Raw genomic sequence first — 16,283 nt, 5'->3', positions numbered from 1 at the left:
GCCGGGAAAGGGTTATCTTTTTTTTTAATCTCTCGGGGTTGCACTTTGCATCAGAGGGCCTTAAAACACTTGGTAAGCCTTCGGGTGATTCTGGGCAGTAGGATTTATTTTATTTTCCATACAGGGCCTTGAGAGAGAAGTTTACACAGATGCGTATATGAATCCAGAACCTGAGCATCTTACCATCTTGCATCATTTGGCATCTCACGAAGGTCCTTCTGTTCACGCCCTACTTTTGCCCTTTATGGTTTCGGGTGCTCAGGGGCAGGAGGTCAGAAATCCCTCGTTCAACCCGTGCCGATTGCAGACCCTGAGCTAAGTCGCCCAGTGTGGGTGGGACACAGCTTCCCTGTTTGTCGACTCCGGAGGCTGGACTGGAGGCACAGAGGTGCCCTCGGGCTCTGATGATCCGTGATGCCCAGCGCCTTCTGCCTACTGAGATGCAGGGCGACGGGACACAGATTTGCCTGCAGTCCCGTCCTTGTGAAACTGCGCCCTCCCCCCGACCGGCTTGGCCACCACTGTTGGGATCAAGTCTCCCACTTGGAAGAATCCCAGACTTGATCCACGGTGCCCAGGCCTAGAGAGACCCAGAAAGGTCCCCGAGCACAGTCGGCCCTCCTCTGCTCCGGTTGGTGATGAAAAAGTAGGTCACCAGAGGTTGCCCCGTTTTCAGTGACCAGCCGGGGAAACCCCCGGGGCTGGAAAGGGAACAGATACAGAACAGCCCCAAAGAAGGAAACGCAAAGAGGTGCACGAGAAAGGAGGCCAGGAAAGGGTGTCTCTGAGCCCCATGTCTGTTGAGAGGGAGGAGAACTGGGTAGGAGGGAGAGAGAATGCTGTCCTCTACCCATGGGACTTGGAGATGGTTGGTCCTCCTGTGCCCACGATCCAGGGGGCTTTGGGCAGAGTCCCGTCTGCTCCTGTGCTTTGCTGGGGCCAGGGTGCTGGCAGTGGTGCGGGCCATGCTGCTTCTCCGGCTACACTCCGCGGAGCCCCGTGGGCTGGGGGGCCGGCCCCAGCCTCCGTCCACCAGACTAGCGCCTCCTGCACCTCCGTTCTGTTCTGAGTGTAGGCAAAAAGATTTTGCGTTCTTCAAAACCTTTCGCAGCTTTGGAAGATCCAAGAACCGCCGGTAAGTCGCGCAAGAGCTCGTATTTAAAGCGGTATGAAAAAAAGTCAGAAATAAAGCCATGTGGCCCAAGACAAGTCCTTTGGATTCCCTGCACTTCCGTTTTCTTACCTGAGGCCGAGGTTAGTTGTATGCCCTCGGTCTGCCTCACGGAGTGATTTAAGGATTCATTAGAGCCAGTTATTCCCACCTTCATTCCACGGAGATAGGTCGAACACCTCTCTCTCTGACAGGGGAGCATTTCGGGATTAAATATGTGGGATAGTTATTCACAGAAAGGATCGAGCACGTGCAAAAACCCACAAAAGTAACTTCCCCTGGTGCCTGTTGCCGCTGTTGGTGACTCTGCGGCCTGTGTGACATTTTAGGCACCTTGCTTCACTTCTTCGTGCCTCAGTGTTCCCCGTCTGTACAATGGGAACGATAATAGCACCTATTGCCGCAGGTTGATGGGAGGGCCAGATGAGTTAACGTTTGTAAATTAAATCGAACAATGACAGAGTAAGCAGTCTCCAGTGTCTGTGACGGTCAGTGTGACTGGTTTCTCCGCCAGTGCATTGTGGGATCGGTTCTTGGCGGAGGGCTGCTGTTTCTTGGTCCCCCGCATCACAGCCCCCAGTAATTATACCTCCGTTTTTGTCTTCCCTCCTGCCTGGTGAGACCCCAGAAGATGCATCCTGTGTTCAAGAGGGCAAGTGGGGGGAAATGTCACGTCAGAGAGAGAGTGCAGACAGCGCTCTGTTTCTGTTGTATGGATTCTCTCTTCTCTCTCCCTGTTTCCGGGGCTGGAGTGCTGCTTCTCCCAAACCAAACAAAGGCTGTTGCTTTGCAGAACGGGTCTTTCTGTGTTCCGTGTGTCATCTGCCTGTAAGGGTGCATTTTGCTTCTGATGTGTGCAAGGTGCTCCCTCGAGAAGTCTTTGTTGGTGATGTTCAGAGGCCTCCCGTATTGATTGGTGACATAACGGCTCTATAGTGGGTGAATGAGGTCATTCTCATCCTGTTACTCAAGCCGGTGACCTTGAGGCCCATCGGATGACTAAGCCGCCTAGGTGGATCCCTGGTTACAGAATGTCCTTGTTTAAAGGTAATCCGGTGTGAGGGTGACCTAATAGTTTTAAAGCAAGGACTGCAGTCGAATGCCCCTTAGTGAGAGGCGGTCTGTTTAATAAGCTCGGAGGCCACCAGGCCTTGGTGACACTATTCGGGGCTGGTTTTCGGGAGTTCCTTGATCTGCGTCCCTCTCTTCTCTTTTCTCATTAGATCCCAATTCCCCGCTAAACTGCCACGGCAGCGTGTGTTATCAGCAGTGTGCAGTTGAGAGCAAAATACTGAGGCCTCCGAGCTAGTTGGCTGGTTTGCTTTTTCTTTCCTTTTTTAAAATTCAACAGTAGGGTGGGACAGAGCTGAAAGGGAAAAAGATGTTTAATACTACAAGAAAAGAGAGGAAGTAAGCACGATGATAAAATCTGCATGTGAAAAACCCTTATTAAGAAAAGGAGAAACGGACTGCACAGTTAGCTATACATTCCATCTGGAGAAGCACATTAGTCTTGCAAATAAGGGTTTCTGTCTGCTGCTACCGCTGCCCTGGGTGACCAGGCCTTACGACATTGGAATCGGTGCGGGTCTTAAATGAGCCGACCCTGGATGGGTGGGCAGGTGAAGGACAGGGAGGCGGGGGGGGGGGGGGGGGGGAGGGATGGTCGGGTTCATTACTTTGAACTGTTTGGACGTAACAATGAACTGTCTCGACGTTTGTCTCTAATAGCAAATGCCGATATAGTACTTAACTTTGTGCCAGTATCCTTGCGGAGTGCTGGTCAACATATTAACCCTTTAACCGTTGTTTTGCAACTTCTGTGTCTGAGCCCGCTGAGGTTAAGAAGTTTGTCCAAGGCCTCCAGGCCCCCCCGCCGGCGTTGGCTCCGAACTTGGTACCCTGAGCACTTCGAGCTTCTCACTGGCATGGGGAGTCCGGGTCGTGGAGGTGCAGAGAAAGCAGGCAATTCTTGTCCCTGGTGGGCATATTTCGTGTGCAGGTCAGAGGAATGTAATGACTTCAAAGGGCTTTCACCAAATGCACCCATCTGGCCGGTTTGTGCAGCTGCCTACAGCTCACCACGATCAGATTGGCAGACTGACAAGTGCACATGCCTCCTGAGAAGTGAGACCTTCTCTGCCAGCAGAGTCTGTTTGGGGCCCGGACCATGCTTCTTTTCCGATGAGAGCGTGTTTCCAAGCCACAGCTACTCTTGCACTCGGGGCCCTTCTCTGAGGTCAGCAGAGAGCTGGTGCTGGCCCGTGGTGGCCTCGCCCGGCAGAACGGAAACGCTCCTTTCTTGGGGCCGTTGGGGGAAGCTGTTGATTGCGGGGTGGGAAAGCAAGACAACAGCCCGGGCAGTCGTAACATATGCCAGCACTGATGAATTGGCCACGCGTCTGAACTCAGGACCGTGCACACCTAAAACGATCCGGAACAGATTTTAACTTTTACAAAACATAGTAACAATCTGATACTGGAATCGGAAGAGGCGCTTTTTTTTTTTTTTTCTAAATCATTTCATTGACTCCTATCTCAAGAAAAACCTCATGTGAAGCAAACCAACAAGAGGTCCTCAGGTAGCTGAGGCCCAAGCACGAATCGCAGGTAGAGTGAGTAAATGAGCAACTTCATGGAAATGGTGAAAGAAATAAATGCATTATAAACGTGCCACTTAACTGAGATGTTTACCGACTGGAACAACAATGATGTATTTTTTTGGTCTATGGTAAGGACAGCGTTGAAATCCATCCAAGCCCCGAAGATGATTGGAGGGTCTGTGTGAAGTTTAACGCTCTGCAGAGCCTAGAACTCGTATTACGTATGGCTTTTTTTTTTTTTTTCTAATGAGTGAACATTGGCCTCAAGTCGGTTACTTAACAGCCTAATTGCAGCACATTGGCAAGATGTACGTCTCTCACTGCGGGGTGGGTGGGAGGAAGCTTTTAGGTAAAAGAAGTTAAAAGGAGAAATCAGGAAACTAATTTTTAAAAAGTGGGATGCCAAAAAAAATAATCAGATACGTATAAATTTGGGTCAAATAAACAATCCCTGAGAAGCCTTTTTATGATGACCAGGCACAATGGTTCACGAGAGGCTCCTTTAAACATAATTTGAAACATCCAGAGAAGTTGGAAGAGTTGTACACTTAGTACCCATCTATTCACCTGATTTCACCTCCTTGTGCCTCAGTGTTCCCATCTGTACAATGAGGATCATAATAGAACCTATCTCTCTGGGTTGTTGGGAGGGCTAAGCGAGTTGATATTTGTAAAGTAACCGGCACATACTATATACTCTTCAGTGTTTGCTGTGGTTACCGTTATCTTTTATTTCAATAGCGCATCGTGAGGCTGATGCTGCAAGTCAGGTTCTTTTTTTTTTTTTTTTTTAATTTTTTTTCAACGTTTATTTATTTTTGGGACAGAGAGAGACAGAGCATGAACGGGGGAGGGGCAGAGAGAGAGGGAGACACAGAATCGGAAACAGGCTCCAGGCTCTGAGCCATCAGCCCAGAGCCTGACGTGGGGCTCGAACTCACGGACCGACCTCGAGATCGTGACCTGGCTGAAGTCGGACGCTTAACCGACTGCGCCACCCAGGCGCCCCTGCAAGGCAGGTTCTTAACGGAGATACCACGTGTGTTGTTTTGGGTCCTTAGGATTCAAGTCCCTTGTAAATCGGATTCTGGCTGTGCCACGTAGGGGCTGTGCCACCCTGAGTAACTCACCCAGAGTCCTCCTCGTAAGGTTTCCTCGCGCGGACAGGAAATCATGACAGCGCTACCTGGCTTTATGGGGCTGTTGTGAAGATTCATGAAGTTCAAACTTCTGAAAGTCGTAGAAGAATTCGTTGTGAGTTTCACCTTGAGTTCCACGAGTGACTAACTCTGTTACCTTGGGGTGGATAGTTAGAGCACGGTTGTCGTCCTCTCTAAAAGGGGAGTGGAGCCATTTTACAGCATTGTGGGGATTAAGCAAAATAATCCATGTACAAGAGTTGAATTGCACAAGAGTGCAATTCATTACTGATAGTCGTCGTCGTCGTAGTAAGTCAGTCAAGTCCCTATTTCATTCACATTTCTGTAATTTTCACCTGACGTCCCTTTTCTGTGCTAGGATCCCTTCAGGAAACCACACTGCATTCCCCATCGTGTGTCCTTCGGCTCCGCTGAACGTGACAGTTTCTCTGACTTGTTTTTGATGACCTTGACAATTCTGAGGAGTGCCGATCGGTCGTTTTCTGGAATGCCCCTCAAATGGGGTTTTTCCTATGTTTTTGTTACGATTAGAAAAACCCCACTCGAGGGGCATTCTACAAAATGACTGATGAGCATTTCTCAGAGTTGGGAAATCGCCATCTACAGAGCGTAGACGTCAAGGGCGCCTACCCTCAGCGTGACTTCCCATGATCACCTGGCACTTGATCTCGCCCAGCTGAGGTGGTGTTTGTCAGGTTTCGACATTTTAAAGTTACTCTTTTCACGCATGCCCCCATCTTGGGAAAGAACCCACAGCAAGGAGACTGGTGTCTTATTCATTCAGTCATTTCTTTATCAGTATGAACTCGTGGGCGTTTGTTTTCTACTTCAGGTTATGATCTAGTACAACGCTGTGTGCTTTGTTGGGCCAGTTGCGCGAGTTCGGGGCATTGGCAGCTCTTTCAAGAACATGAGGGATTCTGTCTCCTGTCTCCCTTTGATACCCTTTGTGTTTTTGTTTCTGAACATCTTCATGCTCACCTTGACTGTTCCCTGCCACCATCTTGGAATCGGCCATGTCTCCAGTTAGCCCCGATTCCTTTGATTGAGGAATGGTGTTGGGAACCAAGTTCCGGGTACCGGGGCTTGGAGAAATTTTAACGCTCACCAAGCATTCGTTCCCTGCCTCCTTTTGTGAGAGTTTAGTGTGCACAGGGGTGAGCAGCTGGTGAGCTAGCTCACTGGAGCTGCCTGGATAGTTGGCCCCACCAGTCATGCCAGCGGGTTGCATTCAGTTCGGGCCGGCTCAGACCCTGCGCTGTGCTTAGTGAGCACTGTAAGAACGTCCCCTGCCCTCATGGAACCCAGCCTCCTAGAATCCAGTGAGAGGACAGTAGACCGTAAGCGCTGTAGAAATTCCAAATAAAGAAGAGCCAGTGCTGTCTCAGAGCAGTTGAAGAAGCCTCCCTACATAAGATTGGACTTGAGTGAGCTTTATTCCAGAGGAGGAGACTTAAAAAAGAAAAGAAAAGAAAAAGAGGTGGCGGTGAGAACAGATATCTTTTGGTAGATGGCAAGAGGCGTGATTAATGATGGACTTTAGCTTGGGGGGGGTGGTTATTTTAGATACGAAACGGGGCTTATGGATCTTGGCGGGATGAGGGAAACGGGTTTCAGCCAGTGGTGTGTTGGAGCCAGTTCATGCTGCCGCTCACAAGCCAACTCTTAGGTTTTGAGGAATTTTGAGAGCAGGTGGGCATTATATTGCATGCTTAAAATCGGCCATGGTAGGAATGTTTAGACTACAGATACTTGCAAACACTACAGATCACGGCTTTTCTGTCCCCTCCAGCTAGTTATTGAACATTTTTCTGCATGTTACTGGCTTTAGCTGTCTAAACATCTGGCATAAACCCTTACCCTGCATGTCTTTTTTTTTCCTTTTTTTTTTTTTTTTTTTTTTTTTTGCATATACACGTTTCTGTTTCCTGCTTTGAATTCCCTGACAAGAACTGTAAAAATGGTTCTAATAGAGATGTGTGCCCTCCGGTGAAAACTACGTTCTACTACAGGTTGGTTAAAACTCTGGTCACCAGAAAACGTTGTGGGTAGTTGAGGTATATGGACACTCTGGTGGTCATTCTGGATAACTGAGCTGGAAATGACACAGCCTTCTATCTGGTTTGTGTAGTGTGGGAAGACTCGTCCTCACCTAAGGGTAGTCACTAATGTCGTGTATCAACAACGTGGCTGCCAGACTTTTCTCCTCTCTTAGGGCTGGGCTAGCTTGGAGGTATCTTCCTACTTCGTATCAAAACTGTGGGAAAAAGTGGTATTATCTTCCTCTGGCTGAGAAACCATGACTTGGCCTCATGATTGACGCAGGTAATGCAGCCCCGTATTAGCTTGACTTTTGCAAGGATGACACCTGAGTAATCCTGGAATAACGCGAAATAAAGATAGTTTTCATGAGGTCACCTCTTAGGCGTCCTATGCTGTATGAAGCGTTCTGCAGAATTAGACTCAGAAGAGCTTATATTTCATGCCAGTCCATGAAAGGTGGTCACACATGTGTGACCAAGGAGAGCGAGGTTAGGGATGGAGACAGAGACTTCCTCTTACCTGGAGATTGTGAGTTTTTCACTGTTCTCATAAAAGATGGGGTTGCTTTGCCTTCATTACAGGGATTTCTTTTACCTTTCTTTGCCCTTCCCTGTGGCCTTCCTTCCCTAACTTTTACTCCTGCCTGTAATCGACTCTTCTCCTGACCCACTGTCGAGTCGCATCTCTGGGGATATAGCACTCAGAAAGAATATTGCGTGAATCCTGCCCATATCACAAATCTGTGCGGAGTTCCCCCTGAATCACAAAAGCCCTCATATTCTCTTTTGGTCCAGATGATTCCTAGATGTGAAGGCTCTCAGATTTTAACTGATTTCCGAGAACCCTCAAATTCCTTAGTGGCCTGCCATAATCCAGCCATCTCACGCAAGGCTCACTTGGCTGTCTTTGGGTTTTCCTGGTCCAAAGAGATCATTTGAAAAGCTCCCATGGAGGGCCAAGTGCTCACAAAGTTGTTTTTTTTTTTTTTTAATTGTGAGAAAATGTATGTAACATCGAATTTTCTATTTTTTTCATATTTATTTTTAAGAGAGAGAGCGAGAGAGAGGGAGAATGCCAGCAGGGGTGGGACAGAGAGAGGGACACACAGAATCCAAAGCAGGTTCCAGGCTCTGAGCGGTCAGCACAGAGCCCGACACGGGGCTCGAACTCACGGACCGCGAGATCATCACCTGAGCCGAAGTCGGACGCTTCACCGACTGAGCCACCCAGGCGCCCCTAGAATTTACTATTTTTAAGTAGCAGTTCATGGCCATAAAGTACATTCACACTGTTGTGCAGCCGTCCCCCTCCCATCTATCTCCAGAATGCTTTTCATCTTCCCAAACTGAAACTCTGGACTCATTAAGCAGTAAATCCCCATTCACCCCTCCTGCTACCAGCTCCAGGCATCCACTGCTCAACTTTTTATCTCTATGGCTTTTACTATTCTGGGTACCGCATACAGGTGGAATCATGCAGTGTTTGTATTTTTGTGGCTGGCTCATTTCACTCAGCAAACGTCCTCAGCGTTTGTGCATGTTGTGGCCCGTGTCAGAGTTTCTGGCCTATTTAAGGCTGAATAGTATTCCGTGGTATTATCTACCACGTTTTCTTTATTCACACTTGAGCCGCTGCTTCTGCCTTGTGGGTTTTGTGCATCGTGCTGCCGTAAACCTGGGTATACGCAAACATGTGTTCAACCCCCAGCTTGCACACCTTTCGGGCACACATCCAGAAGTGGAATTGCTGGACCGTGTGGTAATTCCGCGCTGAATTTTGGGAAGGACCTCCATCCTGTTTTGCACAGCAAATGCACCATTTCTCGTTCTCACCGGCCGTGCGCGAGGGTTACGATTTTTCCACATCCTGGCCAACACGTGTTGTCTTCTGTTTTCATTGCTTTGTGTTTGTTGTTGTCATGTGTATAGCCATCCTCCTGGGGTGTGAATGGTCTCGTTGTGGTTTTGATCTGCACTCCCCTAATGACGAGAGATATCGAGCAGCTTTTCATGTGCCGGTTGGCCGTTTGTATGTCTTCTGGGGAGGAATGTCTGTTCAATTCCTTTGCCCAGTTTTTAATCAGGTTGTTTGTTTTTTGTGGTTGCACAGCTCTCGTCTTGATTACCTGGATAGTACACTACTTCAAGAGGCTACTGGACATTTATCTGACGTTCTGTGGGAACGTCTATTCTATTCTATTTGCACGTACGTTAATGCAGGGATAATGCACGGAGACTTGCCGGTCTGTAAAACTCCACCCCATACTGAAAAAATTTGCCCTTGTTGCTTATTGTGGGGGAAGTTTAACGGTGGATACCGCCAACCTAAGTCATTCACAGCTTTTGACTACTGGATGTTATTGCCATTTAACTTTGTGCTGAGGTGTTCACCTTAAAAATAAAACTTTCAGTTCTTTGTTGGCAAAAATGGGTTTATTCGGGAATAGCAAAGAGCAGCTGTTGGGGGCATGGAAGCTACGGCAAAACCATGGGCAAGTCCAGCACACAAAAGAAAGGGACGTTATTTTATGGAACAGGAGGACATTGGGAGGAGTTGTTTGGTATGAAAATCTATTGGAGAAGAGCACGAGTTCAAGGTGATGAGCGTTTCTCACTGGCTGAGTGTTCGAGGGGTGGTTGAGTGCTAGCCAGAGCTGTGAGGTGCATCTTCCCCTGGTGGGACCCGCGATTGTTGATTCTTTCCTGCTGCTGATTCTCGCCTTGGGGTCTGTAATGGACAATTTTCCTACGATTGATGTTGAGTAGTACAGCTCCCCTTCTAGTCTCCCAAGTCCACTTGAGTGACGTTCCCTTTGTTAATGTTCACATAAACGAAAACACAATCTATTTTGAGGAAGAGGAGAAGCAGAGATGATGTCTTATCATTTCCCAGCATCATGATATTCTGGACCAGGGGCTGACAAACCCTGGCCTGTGGGCCAATTCCCACCCGTACCCGTTTTTGTAAATAAAGTTTTATTGCAACACAGCCACGCCCATCGGGATCCTATTGTCTGTGGCTTCTGCGGTGCCGCAGTGGGCGGAGCTGAGCGGTCGCGATGGAGATCATCGGGCCCTGAAACATTTGCTACCTGGCCGTTTCCTGAAAAAGTTTGCCAGCCCTTGGCTGTTGTCGACACTTGAAAGGTCCATGTTAAACGTCCTGTCTGTGATACAGAGATGTTGACACTGCGTTTTCATTCTATAGTGAGCACTTTGAAAACTATAAAGATCACATAGATACGAGTATTACAGCTTTTAAAGTATTTCCTGAACTCCAGCTATATGTGTCCCAAAATTGTGTCCTTAAGGCCTTTGTGATTTGATCGGGGCACCTCCTGTGCCACTGCCCGATGTGCCTGAAACGTCCCTGACGCAGGCAGCACATTTGAGAGCCGGAGTATCTAACTCTTCCCTTTCCCCCTGTGCCAGGTCCTATTCATATTGAACTATGGTGAAGGAGCCTTGGTCTCTAACTCAGTGACGGAGGCTGCAGCCCGGACAGGGCCCTAAAGTGTAGAGCATGAAAAACATGCTGCCTTTCACCCTAAAAATAGCATCGGCTTCTCTTGCTCCCTCCCCCCAAGTCAGAGGGGCAGCTTTGCTAAGGCAGTGACTGCCGGCTCCGGAATTTTGAGATCCTGCTGTTTGCTGACTTTGTTTCGTCTCCTGTTTAGCCTGTTGGCGTTGCTTACAATAAACTTACACTAACTGCTCGAAGAATCGTTCAGGTATATGGACACTGCTTTTGAAAAGTCTATGTAGTGTGTTTTGGCAATTCAAGAATAGTAAACATTGGGTATAAGATACTGTATAGAGGGGCGCCTGGGTCGTTAAGTGTCAGCTTCAGCACAGGTCATGATCTCACGGTTCGTGGGTTCGAGTCCCATGTCGGGCTCTGTGCCGACAGCTGGGAGCCTGGAACCTGCTTCGGATTCTGTGTCTCCCTCTCCCTCTGCCCTTCCCCCACTCATACTCTGTCTCTCTCTCTCTCTCAAAAATAAATAAAACATTAAAAAAACCTTTTTTTAAAGATATTGTATATATTACTTTATTACATTGTATATAATATCCTTTGAGACCACTAGAAAATCCCCCCCCCACACACACACACCACCACACACACACCCTCACAAACACAGATACCCAAGAAATCATCAAGCTGAGAGTAGCATCTACCTGAAAACGTTTTCTTATACACAGTGGTTGGTAGGGCAGTCATTTGCATAATCCAAATAGGATCCCGATAATGGATGCACCTGGCGAGATGTCACATTTTATTGCAGATATGATATTTATCTAAAGGCAAAATATAGGAGTGCTTGGGTGTCTCAGTCTTTTGGGCATCTGACTTCGGCTCAGCTCATGATCTCACAGTTTGTGAGTTTGAGTCCCGCATCCGGCTCTGTGCTGACAGCTCAGAGCCTGGAGCCTGCTTCGGATTCTGTGTGTGTGTCTCTCTCTCAAAAATAAACATTAAAAAAAATTTTTTTTAATAAAGGCAAATATATAATCTCTGTCCCATTTCATGGAATCTTACTGCCCCGACTGAAATGTGTCGGTGAAGTGATAGGCATTAGTTGTAATAGTGCTGATATATTAAGAACTTTGTGGTCCTTTTTCTTTACTTTTTGAGAAGGAAAAAGCTCCCCCATAATCTAGCAATCAGTATTTCTCTCCAAGAGCTGGTACTCCAACCTATTGTGATTATAATTACTCTCCTTGAAAACCAATCCCCAGATACTATCCCCCTCTTCTGTTACAGGCTTTGCTGTTGAGGTTAGATCTAGTGGGAGGGCCGTTTTGCAAATGATTTTCTTCCCTCGGTATAAGGGTATGTTTTTGTTTTGATATTTGTATATTTTTACTTCCCAAGAGCAGATCTCCACTATATGTCTTCATATGTATTTACCATTCCAATGTGAAGATAAGTTCTGCAATTCAGATCTTGCCCCTTGAAGTTCTAGGGACTTCTCAGAACAACTTGGTGTCATTCGTGCATGCCTTCTTGTTTATGGCCCGGTGAGAAGTCATTCATTTCTGCGTATTTTATATGCCAGGCACTGGGCTAGGTGTTGGGAAAACAGAAATAAATGATGTAAATTCCAGGCTCTCGGAGCTGGGCTGCAATTTAGTGGGGGAGATGTGTACCCACAAAGATGCATTTTGGAATACGGGATGTGCTCCTTGTAGAGCGATGTATGACACACAATATTCAGTCTGGAGGAATCTGTAAACTTACTTAAATCTTTACATGGAGTTAGAATGTGGATAAATTTACCAGATGAGAAACGCACAAATATTACTTTTTCTACGGTGAGGTAATAAATGGAAAAACTGAACGAAATAAAGTGCATCTATTGTAACCAATGGCCCCCAGCAAGGCCAGTGCTCTCGCACCGCCGTTGTTCCTTGGCATTCTTTGTGTCTGGGTCATTAACATTGCATTGAGGTCAGATGAGAGTGTGTTCCATCTGCCACGCTTTGATAAGTAAAGTAAAATGCTGATGGAGATCATTTAAGATCGTCTCTGTGCTGTTGATTGCATGCTTGTGGCTCATAATCAGAATGATGCAAAGTAATTGTTAGACCAACTTGCCAAGGCTACATTTTGTGTCGCTGCAACTGTCAGCACTTTGGTCCTGCTGTTCTGCCTGGAGAAAGCTTGCCTGGCACCTGTTGGGCGACTAAAGCACTGCTCACCACCGCATGTCCTGGATAACTTTTGTTCGGGCATCCTTGCTTGCTGCCTCCATTAAACAACCTGAGGGGCGCCCTGGTGGCTCAGTCGGTTCAGTGTCCGACTTCGGCTCAGGTCATGATCTCCCAGTCCATGAGTTTGAGCCCCGCGTCGGGCTCTGTGCTGACAGCTCAGAGCCTGGAGCCTGCTTTGCATTCTGTGTCTCCCCCCACCCCCTCTCTGCCCCTCCCCTGCTCATGATCTGTCTCTCTCAAAAATAAATAAACATTAAAAACAACCACAACAGCCCAGCAAAGGAGTTTCTGCTTATTTGGTGAAAGTAAGTGCTCTTTTGTGTGTGTTGCACAGAATGCTATTTTACTGCAGCTTTTCTTATAAAAATCCACATGCCTGGTGCCAGGACACTCAGTACGTGCTTGTAGCTAATATTAAGGAATCCAGTGTGATTGCCTAGGATGATACTACATGATCGTACAATGAGAAGATACGCATTTCCAAAGTCGGTAGTCCAAAAATAGATTGCACGTGCGGGACATAGAGTATTAGCACAGGTTTCCTGGCTAAATCATCATTGCCAGAGGTATGCAGTTGGACGAAGATGTTAGAATTTAAGGCACAATTTTCCACGTCTCTACAGGTCTGAGATGCGGAATGAGTATTGGGCCACCCCACGTGCACTGTCAGAAGATAGGAAGGACCCTTTGAAAGCAAATTTAAGAATGCGCATCATTTAGCCTTGGAGACACAGCATAGCATACAGCGTGTCCCGACCCTTTGGTTCTTTCTCATGGAGAAAGCAGAGACCACAAGAGAGTTAAGCAGAGCGAACCTCTGTTCTTATAAGACGTTCACTGTCAGATCTAGGGACAGCTCACTGGCTCCTGAATTTTGCCATCAAAGGAGATCTGTTAAGAGTCACACAGCCCATATTCTGTGCTAGAAAGTCCCTAGTGTGAGTAGCGGAGGAGATGTTTTTCAGATTCCATCCAGGGCTAAAATTTAAGATCTGTGTTCTTATCTCCTAATGTTGACTCTTCATGTGGTCAAGACAGAACAGTAGAAGTCTCTTCCAAGAGCATGAGTCCTTCACAGACCGTCACTTCCCCTAAAAATTGCATCAGCTGGACAGGGGATGGGTGAAGGTTGGGGAACTTTGGTTGGAAGGTAGAATGCAAAGTGGCCTAGCACCTGTTCATTGGCTGTTTCAGAAGTCAAACGGTGATGTCTCTCTTCTTTGTTTCTTCACGTTTGGTCTCTCTGGGATTTCCCAGTTGGTGTCAGAGCTGGCATTCCTCTGCTGCCACAGTTAAGTCCTGTCTTTCTCTGCTGCTCCCTGCCAGTCCCCCATGTCCTGCCTGCTTGTCCCGGCAGTGCTGGCAATCCTTAGAAGGGTTGATTACGTTAACGACTGGAGGAGGAATTAGCACCCGTGCTCTTTGCTGGTTGGGGGGATACGTCCACTCCCGAGCCTCCCCTCAAAAGCGGTATTTTCCTAAAATTTTGCCAGTCCGTCGCATTTCGAGGTATGGCACGATTTTCTCAAGTAGGGACGAGGATGTGTCGTGCAACTCAAGCAAAACTGTATCACGTATGTTTTAGCAACTCGACCATTCCCTTCAAGAAGGAAGCTAGATTAGAAATATGGAGGCTGCACAAACACTCCACCTCTAGAGGTTTTCTAAACATGGTAAATTCTGATTGTTTTTCAGGTTTTGAAGTTTATGTAACGCGATGATGATTTTTAAGCCCAGATCCACTCCAGGATCTACAATGTTCAGTTTACCTTTCTGTCATGAAGTAACTTTACCGTCATCACACTGAAACAGGACACACTTACGATTTTGTAGCTGGAGTAGACACCTCTATCCATCATTGGCCCCGGGCTTTGAAGTGTTGTCCCCTTCCAGTAGATTGGAAACTCGCTGAATGCTGTCCTTTGTGATATTATTCCCTGTGGTGTTAGGGCCGGTTTGTAGTCTTCTAAGGGACACCCACTCAAACCCAAACAATTGTTCGTGAAGACCTCTGGTGTTTATATCGTCTGCTTTTTCTGTATCTTGACAAAAATGTCAAAGGAAAGAACCATGTGCTACCCCACGTGGTACCACATTTCTCATAAATGTGGGGCACTTTGGTAGACTCTGTACCACATTTCTCATAAATGTGGGGCACTTTGGTAGACTGTACATTTAGCCCCTGTTTATCGAGTGGTTCATTCTTTCCACGCACTGCTCTTGTAGTTTAAGAATTTTGATGGTGGGACGCCTGGGTGGCTCAGTCAGTTAAGCGTATGACACTTGATCTCAGCTCAGGTGTCGATCTCAGGATTGTGAGTCTGAGCCCCACACTGGGCGCCACACTGGGCGTGAAGCCTGCTTTGAAAGAAAAAACATTTTTAAAGTGAAAAATTAAAAAGAATTATGATGGGGATGGATTTATTGATTGGAAAAGAGGTTTGTAATATAATAAGTAAAATATTATCAGGCTGAAAAACAATATGAATACTACCATAGTATGCTATGACTAAACAATAGGTATGTATATAATTTTATTTATTTAAGTATACGTCTAATAAATTCTGTGCACTTGAGTGTAGGAGAGAGCCTAGAGCCTTGTGAGCCAAAATGTGCATAGTGATTGTTAGTGGGGCCTGCTGATTTGCTCCCTTTGGGCTGTTTCCTCGTGTATATTATCTAATTGTTCACGGTAAATGTTCTACTTTGCTCTCATTTGTCTCATCTAATTTTGAGGGGTTGCAGAGAAAGAGAATGCAATACAGGTGCTCACATTTTGATAAATTACGAAATTATAAAAATCTCTCCTGTGTCTTCTGGATTGTTGCAGACAGAGAAATGTGTTGTGTCACCTAGCGTCAAAGCGTTTTCTTTTTCCTAAGTGCCTTCTGCGTCCCGAGCACCCACCAAGAGCTTGAAACGTGATACATGGTGGGTACAAGTATTGCCCCTGAGGAAAGAAAGGGTCCTGAACGTGTATGCGCCTTGAGTCCCACAGCTGATGTGCGACTGACCTGAGATACCGACTCGGGTCTGACTCCGAAAATCAGCTTTTCTGATCCCTGTGGTTCTGACTGTAGACATCTTGCCACCGTGAGGATGAAAACGGTTAATTTATGTGAGCGGATTATTAAAGTGTTGCTTTAAAAAGAAGGTGCTGAGAGATGGCACCAGTGTTGGACCCTCTTTTGCTCCTGCGTTGTTACCCTGGAGTGTTTTCAGGTAGACGGTGAACCTCTCCAGAGGCGGAACCACATGGTCTGGGGAGCCCTCCCGTCCCCCAGCACAGCCTGAAAGTCTAGGAGGCAGGTTTCTCTCTCTGTGGCTGGGAGGTGCGCCTTGGAGATTCTGAGACACTGGGTCTGGGAATCTGCCACCCGTGGGTGTCCTGAGGAGGAGACTGTCCCTACTGTCTGAACGGCCACAGCGCTCTCTTCCTTGTAGGGCGAGAGAGGAGAAGCAAGCAGTGGCTTCTTCCAGCTCGTAGACTTACTCCCAAATGCTCTGGGATCATGTGAAACTTGCCACTCTCGGGAGCTAGACCAGCTCTGCCTCACGTTCCCTCCTAAGCCTGCAAAGGCGTCTTTGAAAC

At 47.2% G+C, this 16,283-nt stretch overlaps 1 protein-coding gene across 18 annotated transcripts in view; it reads left to right on the top strand.

Moving 5' to 3' along the window:
- ATXN1 (ataxin 1) overlaps positions 1-16,283 on the top strand; it is a 415,717-nt gene that overhangs the window by 198,856 nt on the left and 200,578 nt on the right. The gene's annotated exons all lie outside the window — the stretch shown is intronic.

Source organism: Acinonyx jubatus, chromosome B2 (genome assembly GCF_027475565.1).
Source record: "Acinonyx jubatus isolate Ajub_Pintada_27869175 chromosome B2, VMU_Ajub_asm_v1.0, whole genome shotgun sequence".
Lineage (NCBI taxonomy): Eukaryota > Metazoa > Chordata > Mammalia > Carnivora > Felidae > Acinonyx > Acinonyx jubatus.
Note: the sequence above shows the minus strand (reverse complement) of the source record. Positions and strands in the feature narration are given on the sequence as shown.